This window comes from Siphateles boraxobius, unplaced genomic scaffold (genome assembly GCF_051911475.1).
Source record: "Siphateles boraxobius isolate OS27281-9 unplaced genomic scaffold, OSU_SipBor_1 9, whole genome shotgun sequence".
Classification (NCBI taxonomy): Eukaryota; Metazoa; Chordata; class Actinopteri; order Cypriniformes; family Leuciscidae; genus Siphateles; species Siphateles boraxobius.
The window spans coordinates 30162076-30179785 of NW_027509219.1; the positions used below are offsets into that span (position 1 = coordinate 30162076).

At 36.6% G+C, this 17710-nt stretch overlaps 1 long non-coding RNA gene across 1 annotated transcript; it reads left to right on the plus strand.

The window, feature by feature from the left end:
• Positions 1-15527: 15527 nt before the first annotated feature.
• Positions 15528-17705, plus strand: LOC143732761 (uncharacterized). The gene is made up of 2 exons (XR_013201176.1): positions 15528-16744; positions 17168-17705. It is a non-coding gene; the product is annotated as an uncharacterized LOC143732761 (long non-coding RNA).
• The last annotated feature ends 5 nt before the right edge of the window (positions 17706-17710 follow it).

The window sequence follows — 17710 nt, forward strand, 5'->3', positions numbered from 1 at the left end:
CAAGTAAATATATCATTACTTGCTTACTAACAACTAAGAATAAAGTTGATAAAACCTGCTGGTTTTATCTGATATAAGTATATCAAATGTGATTCAAAGACACATCAAATATGTAACACTATTTATAAAATTTCTTGTTATATTTCTAGCACCGAAACAAAATCACTACGTGTCTTTGTTCTTTTACACAACGACCTACGATGAACCAAACTGTGTTTTGAATAAAAATATTGCAAAATAGGTTTCTCAGTCTATGAGAAATATTTTTGCTCAGTTTACCCGCTACTGTTAATTTTGGACCCTGTCAATATCATTCTGATTTAATTTTTTATATTAAACGCAAGTATTTACCTCATTCAGCATAGATTTGGACTGCTGTTCAATAAAACGTTCTGAACGTGACGAATACTGTCATATCCATTCATGAAGAAACACTACTGCAGAGCTGAAATGTCTGTTTTTCTGTATATTGTGCTTTTGAACTTGCTGGATCCCTTCCTTCGAAGACCTCATGAACATAAAACTGCCAAATAAAGTGTGAAAGGCTTGTGACTTTTTTTGCAGATGCTAATCAGTATAGTCGACAATGATTTGAGTTTTATTTCAGTTATCAAATCATTCATATTGTAAAAGTCAAAATTTTATGTCTGTCGAACTGAGCAGTTTTTATGTAGAAGTTTAACAAATTAAAGGTCATTTTAAAATGGTTCTGTTTGTCCTGTTTCTCATTTAAGTAAATGATTGTGTAACGTGCTGGATTTAGTTCTGGACCTTGATTTTACATCCTTTATTGTAACAAAGTCAACCTGGTATTTAACGTGGTCTTACAAAAATTACTGCACGTCATTCGACACATTTAGGTTCCTAATTTAGCTCAATTATACTACTACTGTATGTTAGCGAAGTTTGATTCAACCTCATTTTTAGATTGTATTAATTTAGCTATCTTAAAGATGTTATATGCATTTTATTATTTGTCTTAGTGTTGTTATTGTTAACTAACTCGAAAACAATTTAAAATAATTTTCAGTCATTAAAATAAAGCTAAAATATTAGATGGGAAAAAATACAATTTTAAATGTTGACTAACTAGCATAATCTGATGACAAACTAAAACCGAAATAAAGATAATAGAAATATTAATTTTTTAAAAATGCCAAAGGCACATAAAATTACTAAAATTTTAAATGAAAACAAATTATAAAAACAAAGCCAATTTGAATATTAACAAATGCTACAATAGTGTATAAATGATAATTAAATAACACTATTCAAATTATTTTTAGCCTGCTGTCTACAATCTTTTAGAAAAGAACTGCTACCCATTTTCAGTTCATTTCGGTCACCCCACCAGAACTGTAAATGTGACCACAAGGGGGCATCAGATCCCAAATCAAGTGTGAAATTCCCAAATGTGTTTTATGATCATTAGGCCTACTACAGTACTCAGGGGCGTCCTTAGGGCGGTGCAACTGTTGCGACCCACCGGGTCCCGCGGCGAAATCCTCCCACGCCCAATCGTGAACGGACCGAGGGGGATCATCACCACCACACCACAACCCCAAACCAAGGGAGCCCCCGCTCCACCCTGACAGTACTACACTGTAAGTGCTCGATTTGCTAAAGTCCAAGAACATGAAAAATGTTACAACAAAAGCAAGACAAATGTGTGCCACAATACGTCCCAGAGTTACTCAAGTATGAGCAAGAACAGAGATGTTCTGACACAACAAAAAGAATTTAAAGAGTTGTTTTAAGATCTGTTCTGATTGAGTTAGATTGCAGCAGGGCAAATGTTCAAAAATAGCACATGTACGTCTTCATCCAGTATTGTGACTTTGCTGGGAGTAAAAACAGAGATAGGCCTAAGTTGAGTAATAGAAGTATAAAAAAGTCTCTATTTGTTGAGTCGGTTATGTTACACAACGGCATTCATTTGATTGGGTTTGTCGCGAATCGCCATTACATAAAATCTCAGGAGCAGCCCCTTCTCATAACTCTCAAGAAACCCTCATTCAAAGTGTAACAGGTCATATCCTCGATGGCCGGAGCAGGAACGTTGAGCGCTGAGCTGTGTTATGCCTGTCTGCTCTAACAGGAACTCAGCGCCTCAGATGAATGGCTTCCTCCTCCTAAAAACGTACCATGCAGTCTAGAGCTCAAAGTTGAAGAGGCTTTAAAAGGGAAAAGGGGGTGCGATTGCTTTAGCAGGTGAGGGCTGGGAATGCCCGATAAAGAACAGAATTTCTTGCATCACTTCCGCTGTTTGTTCTTCTTTCTATTTCCAAGCAATGGAATGCTTTGCCATTCAAGGAGGCGAGGAATTCAAAACAAATTCATTAAGTTTGAATAGCGTCTTCTTTTTAAAGCTGTGTTTGACCACCCCACCCTAATATCACAAAGGCCTTTCCACAATACACATCCGTCAGCCTCCAAGAACTGATTTCCTGCATCAAAACACATTTTCATTTGAACATGAATCTGTAGCAGTCTGTTTTTGAACAAAGTAATAACAGATTTTGGTACTGATGGAACAAATTAATGTTTGCTTTTGCTTAAGTGTCGGTTGTGGGATATGTTCATATCTACTGTAAATAGATGTGTTGGGCAACACGAAGTGGCACTGGCATAGACTTATTAAGAATAAATATACACCTACTCAGCGCCCCCTACTGTTATGGATGAAGAATAATTATTTTTGTAATGGAAAACTTGCAGACTACCTTCTTTTTTTCACAAATAGTATATGAAAGAGTTGTTAACTAAAACCATTTTTTTTCAATAAAATAAAAATAAAATAAAATTCAAAATATTAATAAATTCTATATAATACTAAAATAACACTGATGTGAAACAGTGTGCATTGTGGGACAAAACATTCAGCAATAAAGTACTGCAGGTATGTCAAACCCGGAAAAATAATATGCCAGTGGTTGCCTCAAGATTTTATTATGGGTTTTATAATGAGTGTGCATGTGTTTTCAATAAGATCTGTAGTAAACATAACCTGTCAATACTTGGACATTTCACTCTACAACGTAAATTACATACACACACCCCACCCCCAAAATAATTGTTTTTTTTTGTGTGAAAACGCACATTTTTGAATTTCGTAATGTTTATTATAAAAAGCATTTGGTTTGTAAGTAATAAACGTTATAGTAACGTATGGGGTGTGTGCAGTTTATGCTGTAGAACAAAACGTCTAGGTATCGTCAAGGTGTTTACCACAGACCTTATTTTGTTAATTAAATTTAAAAAACCCATAGGAAAATATTGAGGGAACCGTTTTTTCTCATTTTGAAGAAAATTAAAAAATTCTATAGAGCCTTTTTCTAATAACCTTTTGTGCGATGGAAAGTTTCTATGGATGTTAAAAGTTCTTAATGGAACCATCGATGCCAATAAAGAACTTTTACTTTTAAGCATGGTGTCTGCAAACAAATGCTTCAGGAGCTTTTCTATGACACTTCACTTTTCTGTGTCATTTTGGATGTTTGATCATTTGGTGGAAGCATGCAAGTCATTTCTCAGGTTCACTGACCTGAACATTTTCCACTAATTTTTGACAACTACAAAATTAAGTGTTCAAATAGGCTACTTTTTGTCATCATTTTTAACAGTATGTCTATTGTTTTATATATATATTTCAAAACTACAAAACTTTTGTGAAATATTTTGCTTTAAAATGGTTTGAAATTTTGTTATCTAATGACATCTATTTTAAGCCTAGTCAAGCCTAGTTTAGGTGTCCACATACTTTGGGCGCCTAAGTATCTATCTATAAATTACATCTATCTATCTTTAAATTACAGGAACGTCTGTCTGTCTGTGTGTCTGTTATTCGCATATCTCACGAACCGTAAGTCCCATGGATTTCAAACTCGACAGGTGTCTTGCTACGGGCACGAGTAAGTGCAGTGCCAAGTTTGACGTTGTTTGGATTAGAAATGCAAAAGATATCGGTAAATATATATCGGTAAAAGAAGCACACATTGGCTTTTGCCGCTGACCACTCCTCCTCTCACACTGCACACTGAGTGAGCACAGCCCAGGACCAGAGACAGAGAGGGTCGAAGAAGGCAGCGGGGCTTTGGCAGCTACAATGTGAAATACAACATGCAAAGCACAACCAGCTATAGACAAGAAGTGGCAGACAGAGCCAGCCAACCTCCCCCTGAATCTTCGTCCATCGCCCATTACTCAACTAAGCTATTGAAAGAGATGCTTCCAGATGTCATAGATCCTCTTCTTAATATCATTAATTCATCTTTGTCACTAGGATATGTACCGAAAACTTGTAAGCTGGCTGTTATTAAACCTCTTATTTAAAAAAACGCAACTAGATCCTAGAGATTTAGTCAATTACAGGCCGATCTCGAATCAATCTTTTCTGTCAAAATTACTAGAAAAAGCAGTATCCTCACAACTATGTTCCTTTTTAGAAAGAAATGGTATCTGCGAGGTTTTCTCGTCCGGATTTAGACCGTACCATGAGACCGCTCTCATTAGAGTTACAAATGATTTGCTCTTAGCATCCAACCGTGGTTGTATCTCTCTATTAGTGTTACTGGATCTTAGTCCTGCATTTGATACCATTGACCACAAAATTCTTTTTAATAGACTCGAAAATTATGTTGTCATTAGTGGAATTGCACTAGCATGGTTCAAATGATACTTATCTGGCCGTTATCAGTTTGTAGCAGTAAACAAAGAGATGTCATATCGATCAAAAGTTCAGTATGGAATACCACAAGGCTGAGTATTAGGACCGTTTCTCAGTACTAGGACCGTTGCTGTTCACCTTGTACATGCTACCCTTGGGAGATATCATTAGAAAGCATGGCATTAGTTTTAGCTGTTATGCTGATGATACTCAGCTCTATATTTCTTCGCACCCCACCGAAATGCACCAATTCACAAAAATTAACGGAATGCATAGCTGTTATAAAAATGTAGATGATTTCTAATTCCATACTAAACTCTAAAAAAACAGAGATTCTAATTATTGGTTAAAAAATTTCCTGACTTGATGTTTTATTAACAAAGTTCAGGAGGAGCATGTTCAAATAATTGATCCAATTATCACATCATGCCAACCAGCTGTCGACAATCAGTAATCAACATGTCTATCCAATCAGCATGAGCTGGAGACCTATATATATATATATATATACTCATTTGAATCACCAATGTTCCTCGACAGTTTTTCAGCATCCCTCCACCACCCGGTCTCCTCACACTCGCCTGGTTACTTCTTAACCAGCAATACGGGGGGAGTACTCTGGGTTCGGGCCCAATATCCGAGCTCGGAGCCCTCTCCCCGAACAGCACGCCAAATATCCATACCATTTATTTTATCTAACTTATTTGTAAGTGTGAACTAGTGAAATAACCTAGAATACTGTCTAATAATTGATGGCTGCTCTGTCAAGTCTTCGTCATCGGTTAGGAACCTGGGTGTGCTCTTTGATACCAATCTTTCATTTGAAAGTCACGTTTCTAGCATTAGTAAAACCGCATTCTTCCACCTTAAAAATGTATCTAAATTACGACATACAGGTCCTTCTCAAAAAATTAGCATATTGTGATAAAGTTCATTATTTTCCATAATGTAATGATAAAAATTAAACTTTCATATATTTTAGATTCATTGCACTCCAACTGAAATATTTCAGGTCTTTTATTGTTTTAATACTGATGATTTTGGCATACAGCTCATGAAAACCCAAAATTCCCCTCTCAAAAAATTTGCATATTTCATCCGACCTGTAAAATAAGTGTTTTTTTAATACAAAAAAAGTTAACCTTCAAATAATTATGTTCAGTTATGCACTCAATACTTGGTCGGGAATCCTTTTGCAGAAATGACTGCTTCAATGCGGCGTGGCATGGAGGCAATCAGCCTGTGGCACTGCTGAGGTGTTATGGAGGCCCAGGATGCTTCGATAGCGCCCTTAAGCTCATCCAGAGTGTTGGGTCTTGCGTCTCTCAACTTTCTCTTCACAATATCCCACAGATTCTCTATGGGGTTCAGGTCAGGAGAGTTGGCAGGCCAATTGAGCACAGTAATACCATGGTCAGTAAACCATTTACCAGTGGTTTTGGCACTGTGAGCAGGTGCCAGGTCGTGCTGAAAAATGAAATCTTCATCTCCATAAAGCTTTTCAGCAGATGGAAGCATGAAGTGCTCCAAAATCTCCTGATAGCTAGCTGCATTGACCCTGCCTTTGATAAAACACAGTGGACCCACACCAGCAGCGGACATGGCACCCCAGACCATCACTGACTGTGGGTACTTGACACTGGACTTCAGGCATCAGATTCTGGCACCTTGATTTCCGAATGACATGCAAAATTTGTTTTCATCCGAAAAAAGTACTTTGGACCACTGAGCAACAGTCCAGGTCAGGCGCTTCTGCTGCTGTTTCTGGTTCAAAAGTGGCTTGACCTGGGGAATGCGGCACCTGTAGCCCATTTCCTGCACACGCCTGTGCACGGTGGCTCTGGATGTTTCTACTCCAGACTCAGTCCACTGCTTCCGCAGGTCCCCCAAGGTCTGGAATCGGTCCTTCTCCACAATCTTCCTCAGGGTCCGGTCACCTCTTCTCGTTGTGCAGCGTTTTTTGCCACACTTTTTCCTTCCCACAGACTTCCCACTGAGGTGCCTTGATACAGCACTCTGGGAACAGCCTATTTGTTCAGAAATTTCTTTCTGTGTCTTACCCTCTTGCTTGAGGGTGTCAATGATGGCCTTCTGGACAGCAGTCAGGTCGGCAGTCTTACCCATGATTGCGGTTTTGAGTAATGAAACAGGCTGGGAGTTTTTAAAAGCCTCAGGAATCTTTTGCAGGTGTTTAGAGTTAATTAGTTGATTCAGATGATTAGGTTAAGAGCTCGTTTAGAGACCCTTTTCATGATATTCTAATTTTTTGAGATAGGAATTTTGGGTTTTCATGAGCTGTATGCCAAAATCATCAGTATTAAAACAATAAAAGACCTGAAATATTTCAGTTGGTGTGCAATGAATCTAAAATATATAAAAGTTTAATTTTTATCATTACATTATGGAAAATAATGAACTTTATCACAATATGCTAATTCTTTGAGAAGGACCTCTATGTTTTCAATGAAAAATGCAGAACAATTAGTTCATGCGTTCATGACCTCAAGGCTAGATTATTGTAATGCTCTACTGGGTGGTTGCCCTGCACGATTAATAAACAAACTTCAGCAGGTCCAAAGCGCAGCAGCTAGAGTTCTTACTAGAACCAGGAAGTATGACCATATTAGCCCCGTTCTGTCAACACTGCATTGGCTTCCCATTAAACATAGTAGAACTTTTTAAATATTGCTGACTACTTACAAAGCACTAAATGGTTTAGCTCCCCAATACGTGAGCAAGCTCTTAACGCATTATAGTCCTTCACGTCTATTGCGATCTCAAACTTCTGGCCAGTTGATAATTCCTAGAATATCAAAATCAACTGCCGGCGGTAGATCATTTTCCTATTTAGCACCTAAACTTTGGAACAGTCTTACTAACATTGTCCAGGAAGCAGACACACTCTGTCAGTTTAAATCTAGACTAAAAACACATCTCTTTTACCTGACATTCACATAGAACATTATACATGTCTATTATTCAAATCAGTTAAATGATTATTAGGCTACATAGATTAGGTCAGCCGGAACCGTGGACAGTTCCTATGACACCCGATGCACTCGTTACATCATAAGAAGAATGGCATCTACGCTAATGTTAGTCTTTCCATTTATTCCAAGGTTTACTGAAGTCAGCCAGCCGGATGTGGGCCATATCCAGATCAGACGGTGAACCTGAACCTAAACACGACCACAACGCATCCCTGAAGTGCCAGCCTCATCAGCCCTGTGAAGGCCTCATGGACACCTCAACAAAAACAAACTCGTTTCCATACCGGCGTGATGACTCCGACCTCCAACCAGATGGAATTGGATAAATATTGTGAATGTTCTGATCCAATCTAACTTCTGACCTGTAATGTTGCCTGAATCATAATCATACAGTTTGTTCGTTGGCCAGAGGAGAACTGGCCCCTGATTGAGCCTGGTTTCTCCCAAGGTTTTTTTCTTCATTCTGTCACCTGATGGAGTTTTGGTTCCTTGCCATTGTTGCCTTGGTTTTTGGCTTGCTTAGTTGGGGACATTTAATATTCAACAATGTTATTAATCTGCCTTACTTCAGGTGGACGATGATGCAATTTTCTTCTAGAAACAAACTTATTTATCACTGTGAAGCTGCTTTGATACAATATGTATATTTTAAAAAGCACTATATAAATAAAGGTGACTTGTCTTGACTACTCTAATTGCCCTTCCCCCTCCTAAAGTAGTAGCTACTTACTCCAGCACTAAATCTTAGCTCATTATGTTTTGTGGATGTTCGTTTTTCACCTAAAGTAGTAGCCTGCTCTGAATTATACCTGAATCTTCGCGCTTATGTTCATTCTCGGATGTTACATTTATGCATGCCCATATTCTACTGCTCTTTATACTGTTCATACTGCACATATAATTATTTTTCCTACTCTTAAAATGTTACTGTTACTACACTGCACATATCTGTCTATATTGTTCATACTCTATCCATATTTATTCTGCTCTTATAATGTTACAGTTAATGTCACTGCACATATCCTTACTGTACACCATACCACTTCATTAACTGTATACTACTGTCTACACTGCACTATATGTCATATACTGTTTATACTGCACTACCTGTCTATACTGTTCACATTGCACTTTTCTGCATTTTTTGCACTTCCGGTTAGACACTAACTGCCTTTCATTGTCTCAATAACTGTACTCTGCACAATGACAACAAAGTTGAAATTTATGTAAATCTAATCTAAACTCCTGCTACCTGTACACAGATACCCAAATACATGTCACCTGATATCACCATTATAAATTATGCAACCATGTAGTTCAATTTTCCATATTTATTGTATCTCATTATGTCAGTATCAGTATTTGCTTTCTACCATGCACAAATAAAAATGTCACTGAACTTTTGCTGTGTAATTGTAACAAGGACTCAAACACACCAAACCAACAATTACTAAAAACACACACAAAAACAGATTTTTCACGGGCACTGCACTAGTTGTGTTAATGTTAAAAGTTTTAAGGTTTACATTTCTGAAATGTTTGACCATGCCCACGGACGTGTTTCATAACAGCAATTCTCGAACGACTTGGAATTAACTTTCGATGAAAATATAAGGAACGCGGCATTGTGCTTTATGTCTATTAGTGAAAACACTGATTTTCTCCCGACACTTTAGATTTGGCACCATTTTGTCTTTCTAAAATCTGTCACTCACTGCTGACGCAGATCCTTTTCCTGAGCGGGTGAGATTTGTATTGTTCAGATGCAGCAGGCCCTGCTATCTCCATCCACCAGTGGCTTCCTGTTTCCTCCAACACTGGAAATGCTGCATTTCTGTCTCCCTCCTCATGCTAACCTTCAGATATAAACCCCGTTGGCCTCTTTTTCCCCCTTTATTTTCAATGTTTTTCTGTGTTAATACTTTGTGATATTTTATTAAACAGGCAGTTATGGTCCTGGATTCTGATTTAGTCTTTTTGTTATTCTGTCAGGTAGCCTACTAATTAAACATCAGTTTATTTACGCAAGGTAAAGGCGTTTCTTTCCATCACGACCGTTGTTGACTGACGCGTTTCGCTTGAATAGCTTTCTGTTGCATAAAAGGCTACTACTGTCATAGACTGTGTACAGTTGAGACATGAATAGCCTACAGTTGAGACACCTTAAATAACTTGCGTGCGCAGCATGCACAAGTTGTGATATTTGCTGTGCACATGTGTATAGTGTCCTCGTAGTGTCATGGGAAATTTTAACAACGTAAACATATCCGATCCGAAGATATCAGCAAAAGTTTTGTTTCTAAGATAAGACTTTCACTTCACCATGAATAGCTTATTTTCCTTATGTGACTGTTAAACGTAACTGGTATCGTCACAAACGTTATTCTGTGCCCTAAAAACTGGCATATTTCATGGTATTGTGTCATTCAAGGTCATTACAAAATCTAGAGAAATGTGCAAGGTGGCCAGCGGGGTATGGTTGAGACACACGTGTCTTGTGTCTCAACCATACTGTACCCAACCGTACCCCGATAGATTTCTATTAGGAAACACACAGTTTAGTTGTTCAGTGTTATGATAACAGTTTTAACGTCATAATTAGCCAGCATAGGACACAAATTAAAATAAAATTTGATATTTGTGATATTTAAACTGTGTATTATTAATAAATATATTAAATATATCATTCCTGTTTTATATATTTTAACCAGTGCTAATTTAAATAAAATGAATTAATTTAAATGGATGAATAAATAAACATGTTGCCCAATTGTTTTTTTTCTTTATTTGTCTTTATTTATTATATTTGCTAGCAGTTTGAGCACCATGTTCTCTAGTACACTAGATATTGTTGCATCAATTAGATTAAAAAAGGTTAGAGAGAAAACTAAAGCACCATGGTACAACAGTGCTACGCATACAATCAAGAGAGAAACTCGTAACTTAGAGCGTAAATGGAAACAAACTAATTTAGAGGTCTTTAGAATCGCGTGGAAAGACAGTATGTCACGTTATAAAAAGGCTCTAAAAGCAGCCAGGGCTGAGCATCTCCGCAAACTAATAGAAAATAACCAAAATAATCCAAGGTTTTTATTCAACACCGTGGCTAGACTAACAAATAAACAAACATCACCAGAGCAAAATATTCCGTTACAATATAGTAGTAATGATTTTATGAATTACTTCAATGAGAAAATAGAAAGCATCCGAAACACAATTGTAAATATACAATCCTCTATGATGTCTTATGATTCAGCCTCAATTATGGCCCCTCTAGAACAACTACACCGCTTTACAACTATAGGACAGGAAGAGCTAAATAAACTTATCATTGCATCTAAACCAACAACATGTTTATTAGATCCAATACCCACTAAACTACTGAAAGAAGTGTTACCTGTAGTGGAAGAGCCTCTTCTTAATATTATTAACTCGTCTTTATCTTTAGGTCATGTTCCAAAAATATTCAAGCTGGCAGTAATACAACCTCTCATTAAGAAACCGCAATTAGATCCAAATAACTTAGCAAATTACAGACCCATCTCAAATCTTCCATTTATGTCTAAAATACTAGAAAAGTTGTGTCCGCTCAATTGTGCTCTTTCTTGCAAGAAAATGATATCTATGAAAAATTCCAGTCGGGATTCAGACCGCATCATAGCACAGAAACTGCGCTAGTTAAAATAACAAATGATTTACTTTTAGCTTCTGACCAAGGCTGTATCTCAATACTAGTTCTACTCGATCTTAGCGCTGCGTTCGACACTATAGATCATAAAATACTCTTGGATCGACTACAAAACTACACTGCTGTTCAGGGACAGGCATTAAGCTGGTTTAGATCGTACTTATCAGACCGTTACCATTTTGTCTGTTTAAATGGGGAAAAATCAAAGATAACGCTAGTAGACTATGGAGTGCCGCAAGGATCGGTGTTAGGCCCTCTGCTATTCTCAATATACATGCTGCCACTTGGTAATATTATAAGAAAACATGGAATTAATTTCCACTGTTATGCTGATGACACTCAATTATATATCTCATCACGACCAGATGAAAACACTAACCTATCTAAATTGACAGAGTGTCTAAATGATATAAAATGCTGGATGACGTGTAATTTCCTGCTATTAAATTCAGATAAAACGGAGGTACTACTTATTGGTCCAAAAAACTACCCACAAAATCCCTTACAATACAACTTTAATTTAGAAGGATGTCCTGTTACTTTATCCACTACTGTAAAAGACCTGGGTTTTATTCTAGACCGCAACTTGACTTTCGAAAATCATATTTCATATTTTACAAGAACAGCCTTTTTCCACCTTAGAAACATTGCTAAGCTACGTAACATGCTATCTGTTTCTGATGCAGAAAAGCTAGTTCATGCATTCATGACATCGAGAATAGATTACTGTAATGCTTTATTAGCTGGTTGTCCTGCATCCTCAATAAACAAGCTACAGTTAGTGCAAAATGCAGCCGCTAGAGTTCTTACTAGATCAAGAAAATATGATCATATAACACCTATTTTATCATCCCTACACTGGTTACCTATTAAGTTATGTATCAATTACAAAGTATTCCTACTGACCTATAAAGCCCTAAATGGTTTAGCTCCTGTGTATTTAATGGACCTTCTATCGCCATACAATCCATCGCGTTCTTTAAGATCACTAAATTCGAGGCTTCTGGTCATTCCTAGGATATCTAAGTCCACTAAAGGAGGGAGGGCGTTCTCGCATTTGGCTCCTAAACTCTGGAATAGCCTTCCTGATATTGTTCGAGACTCAGACTCGCTGTCCCAGTTTAAAACTAGATTAAAGACGCATCTCTTTAACCAAGCATTCACTTAATGCTTAACCTTTAATACTACTGCTGAATCAGTTCGAATGCATTAACATTATGAACATCAGCTATGCTAATTATTTCCCATCTGCCTTTCTGCTGTTATCTCGGGACGCTAGTCCCGAGGTAAATAGCGTTCGTCAGCTCCAGTTTGTATCCAGCCTCTCACGGAGACTTCAGATGCCCCAACGCCTGTGAAGAGACGACTCGACGCCTGTGAAGAGACGACTCAAAGCCGGCGATATGTTATGCCATAAATTAATACATGATTAACTAACTGTATTTTTCTATGTACATTTCCGAAATGCACTTTCTGTAAAGCTGCTTTGAGACAATGTGTATTGTGAAAAGCGCTATACAAATAAATTTGAATTGAATTGAATTGAATTTGCAATGAACATTTAGTAACCTTTACATCATTAAAAATGGGTGTCTCAACTGTACCATGGTACTGTCTCGAATGTACCACATATGGGTACAGTTGAGACAAAAAGCACCTTATTTTTATGAGCTAATTATGGAAAATATAAACTACTTATGGGTATTATTGATTGATAATATCTTAGTCTACAAGCTAATGAACTGTCATGTAGAAATTCACTTCTTTTCAGCAGGCCTATCTATTTTTGTGTGAAAAATCAAAACGCAAAAAGTGTCTCAAATGTACTCAGTCTACCCTACTATTTTGCATAAAAGTAGCCAACTTCCAGCACAATAAAGAATTTATAGATTAAATCAAATGTATACAAACCTTTATTTTATAAGCAATGCACCGTTTCGGTGGCGTTGAGAACTGCTCTCTTCTGACCAGGGTGCAAAAAGCCTGCAATCTATACTCAACATCTATCACTGCTTCAGTTCAGACAGAGGGTGTATAGTTTCAACTGTAGGCCTAATTGACCCAGCTACTAACCCAAGGTCTGGGTAACACAAAAACTACCCAAACAGCGAGAAAGAAAAAAAAACTAAAAAAATGACCCAACAGGCTTAACCAAGCATTTGGGTGGAAAAATAACAGAGTGTAAGTCCTGACATAAAACTATTGTGCAGATGTAGGCCTACATTTGGGGCGCCTGATTTTGCCAAGTAAAACATGATTCATGGGACAACATTCCGGTCCCTAAATGTAGTCACATTCCTCCCTAAATTTAGCCCTATCTGACCATAACTTATCCTTAAACCCATAGGGAAATAATAAAAAGGGCTGCAAACTTTAGAGTTTAGCGTAGAGTGAGAATTATGGGGGTGGAGGTAAGTCGATTCATGAGCTTGATTCTGATCTTGATTCAATATTGCATGGCTGCCAACTCTCACGCATGATACTCACTTAAATGACACTTTTTTTACACGCTCTCACGCCACATCCAAAACCGTGAAGCAAGCAAAGAGGACGCTGACACCGCGACAGACAAGACAGAGAAGGTTACTTTTGATATGAAACAAATTCTCAGCTCTCAGATTCTTTCAATTGTATTTCGAAATTCAAACAATAAATGACGTGATCGTGACAGATCGTTGTAGCGCCTCAGTTCAAGCGGCACGTGAACCGATCATCTAGTAGCCTAAATAAACACGAATGAACAATGGGTAGGCTATATGGAAAGAGACAATACAACTTATCGAAATGTATATGCATGCCTCATACATAATTTCGATCAATCAGTGTTTTTCAACTGCGGACAGAGTTCAATAAAACAGCTGGAGAACATTACATTTACCTCTGTAAAGTAATTTAATGACCATGGTGCATTGCACGTTTGGCTAGAAGGGAGAAGTAGCTATTTTGCTAAATATTTGCACTATATTACATATTTATTGTATTTTTACTTGTACCATTAAAATATTATAACGTTGTTTTTATAATAAAAAACGCATTATATTATTGAGTTATTTTTTTTACCTTCAATAATAATACCAGCTGACACTAGTGCTCTCTCTGTAGGCCTATAGCATTAGGTGAGGTTTTGTTTTTCTTGAGAAAAATGTATATGTATCTCTAATATGTATCCAAACGAATCGATATTGAATCAAGATTGGTATCAAATCACAAGAATTGAATCGAAATTGTGAAATTTGTGTCAAGCTATAATAAAAACAGTAACCTACAAGTTTCACGTAAACATTGTAACATGTTGTCAAAATTATGTTTAATTACCAAATGTTTTGACAATCACAATACATTTGTCTTGATTAAAAACACTTGCAATAAAATAAAATTGACAAAATTTGAAAGCTGATACTTTGTTTCATATCAAAAGTAACCTGGGCCCGGTTTTTCAAAAGTAATCCACTAGGATTTTGGATAACGGATTGGATCAAGTCTTGAAAATTTTTTTTTTTTTTTTTTTTAACGGATTACATAATCGGATTAGATCATTAAACCTTTTGAAAACCGGGCCCCCTGCTGTGTCCTGTCTGTCGGTGCGTTGTCAGTGTCCTCTTTGCTCTGCAATGTTTTTTCAATGAATGAGAAAATGGATGGGTGGCGTGAGAGCGTGAAAACATTATCAATTGTGTGAGTCTCACGCTGAATGAGTGAGAGTTGGCAGCCCTTGAATTACACTGATGCAAAAGCACCTAACCCTATTTGTAAGCTTAAAGTTGACGCAAACTGTAAACTTGTCCCTCAAATCTGATTGGTTGATTGGAATGTTGTTTCAGGATCCGCAGAAATGTTGATCCAGGAACGTGTTGAACTTAGTGAATCATGTTCACCATGTTTTCGGAGCACAATTTTCAACAGCCCTAACCAGAACTAGATGTAACCTATGTGTAAAATATATAATTAGAAGATGCAGTAATTCTACAGTTATTTCTGCTTAAGTGTGCATAACTTCCCACTTCAAAAGAATGATATATTCTTCTCAGAGTTCACTGACAGACTCCAGCAGTTCTAGGAGGATGGAGCTTGTTCTTTACAGCAGTTTTATCAGTTCCAAACACACACAGGAATTCCGGTTTAGGGAATGACCATCCTGATTCCTCACTTCCACAGGAAGGTCAAATAAAAAGAACCTCTTACAGGAGAAAGGCATTTCATTTCTCACATGTCTGGACAGAGGTATCAGCTACAATGACTGCATCAGTAAAGCCCTGTCTAGAGCACAATCCTTCGTCTATGGACCTCCTCATATCTTAGATTCACCAGCTGGACCGAATTTGGAAACAGATCCATAAATTTCAGGTAAAGTTTAGAACAAACAATTTTCCAAGGATTTTTGGTCACACTTTCCATTGCATGCATGTGACTCTAATGAACAATATGTCGTTGCTTTTTGGAAATGCTTTAATTATGTTATTGTTGCTATTTTAGTCCAAACAATAATATACACAATGGACACTGTAATGTATAAAGTTTACAGTATGTTTCAGTTGAAAATTTCTTAAATTAATAAGGCCATTGGCTTTGTCTTAAAGTTGTGCTAATGCATCAATCTATGTGATGCATTACCTGATTTTACTTCATATTTGTTTGAAATTTTTGAAAAAGTAGTATACAAGAATTATAGAATAATACAAGAATTATAGAATATTTTAATGTGCTTTATTTTATATGTAATGTATTGTTATACATTTCATTAAAATTTTAGAAACAGATTTATAATTGATTTTTAATCAAACTACGTCAGCTGATCACATAATTTTATAATTTGCCAACAGAGGGCCCAATTTTAAATAAAGTAGGGCGTGGAAGTGTTTAATTATTTGTTTTGTGCATGTAGCCTATTTATATTCATATTAGAGTGGAACAATGTTATAAACAAAGTTATTTCAGATTAGTATTTATTTAGTATTCAGAACAATATTTCTTTGTTTAAAGTATTACATCATGTTTTTCTACTTCATCACTCCAGCCATGGATGGATTTAAAGGGATAGTTCACTCAAAAATGAAAATTTTGTCATCATTTACTCACTGTTCCAAACCTGTGTGAATTACTCTCTTCTGCTGAACACAAGATATTTTGAAGAATGTTGGCAACCAGACAGTTGACAGTAGCCATTGACTTCCATAGTAGGAAAAAAATATTATGGAAGTCAATGGCTATCGTCAACTGTTTGGTTACCAACATTCTTCAAAACATCTTCTTTTGTGTTCAGCTGAAGACAGAAATTCATACAGGTTTGGGTGAGTAAATGATGAACTATCCCTTTAACCTCTCAAAACGTATCAGGCACCTCTGAGGGCCACTAAAGATGACTAATGAAGATTAAGATCCTACTTCTGAATTCTGCAAAAGGTAAAGTCTTCATAATTGTAGCAATTTACGAACATGTTAAAATTCTACGAGTTTGAAACAATATATATGGTTTCATTTTACAATGTCATGCCTTGATGAGAAGAAAGAAGCCCTTTTAACTGCTTCACAGTCCATTATTACTTTTGGTACGCGCTAGGCCAGACTCAAACTCGTACCGTGAGTAATAATGCACTGTGGCAGTGTGTTTATCAGCGTGGAGAAACTCAAGCCAGGTCTGGAAGCAAATGAATAAAGAGTAAACATTTAAATATGAATCTTTGCATAAATTAACACTTTGCACTTGCATCAAAACCGAACAATGCCCACACCTACTTTCCTTTGGCATTATTCAATTCAATTCACTTTTTTTATTTTCATGAAACTGCACTAGATGATGGACACACTGTATTGTTTTAATTTTAGGTTTGAAGTGAAGTAAATTGCATTCGATCACATAAGTGGAAAACTTTGGAAAACAACTCCAAATGTTTATCAAGGGTATGCAGCATTACACTTCTGTATGCAGAATTTCCTTAAGATGTCTGAACATCTCAGCATCCCCTCCAGCAGAAATCAAGAGTTTACACGGCTATAAATCTGGGTTTTACTATTATTTTCTATGTATAAAAACTACTAAATGTAAATGTTAAAGGGTGATTTAAGTGGTTGTATGTTGTCCAAATAACTAAATGTAAAAAATAATAATATATTTTGTAAAAAAGCAATGATGGTTGAATCTGTTGTTAGGGTTAGCCTGCCTTTTATTTGGTTATATATTCCTAGGTTGAGAGATCCGTGGACATCTGACAGCCTTTTGCAAACTTCAATGTTCATTATAATCTTTTTCTTTTGTTACAAAACAGATTCCATCATCACAGTGTAACATGCTATTGATGCAAATATGAAAATGGTAATGTGTATACCATGTTTAAATATGTTTTAAATAAAAATCATACAAAAATGGTT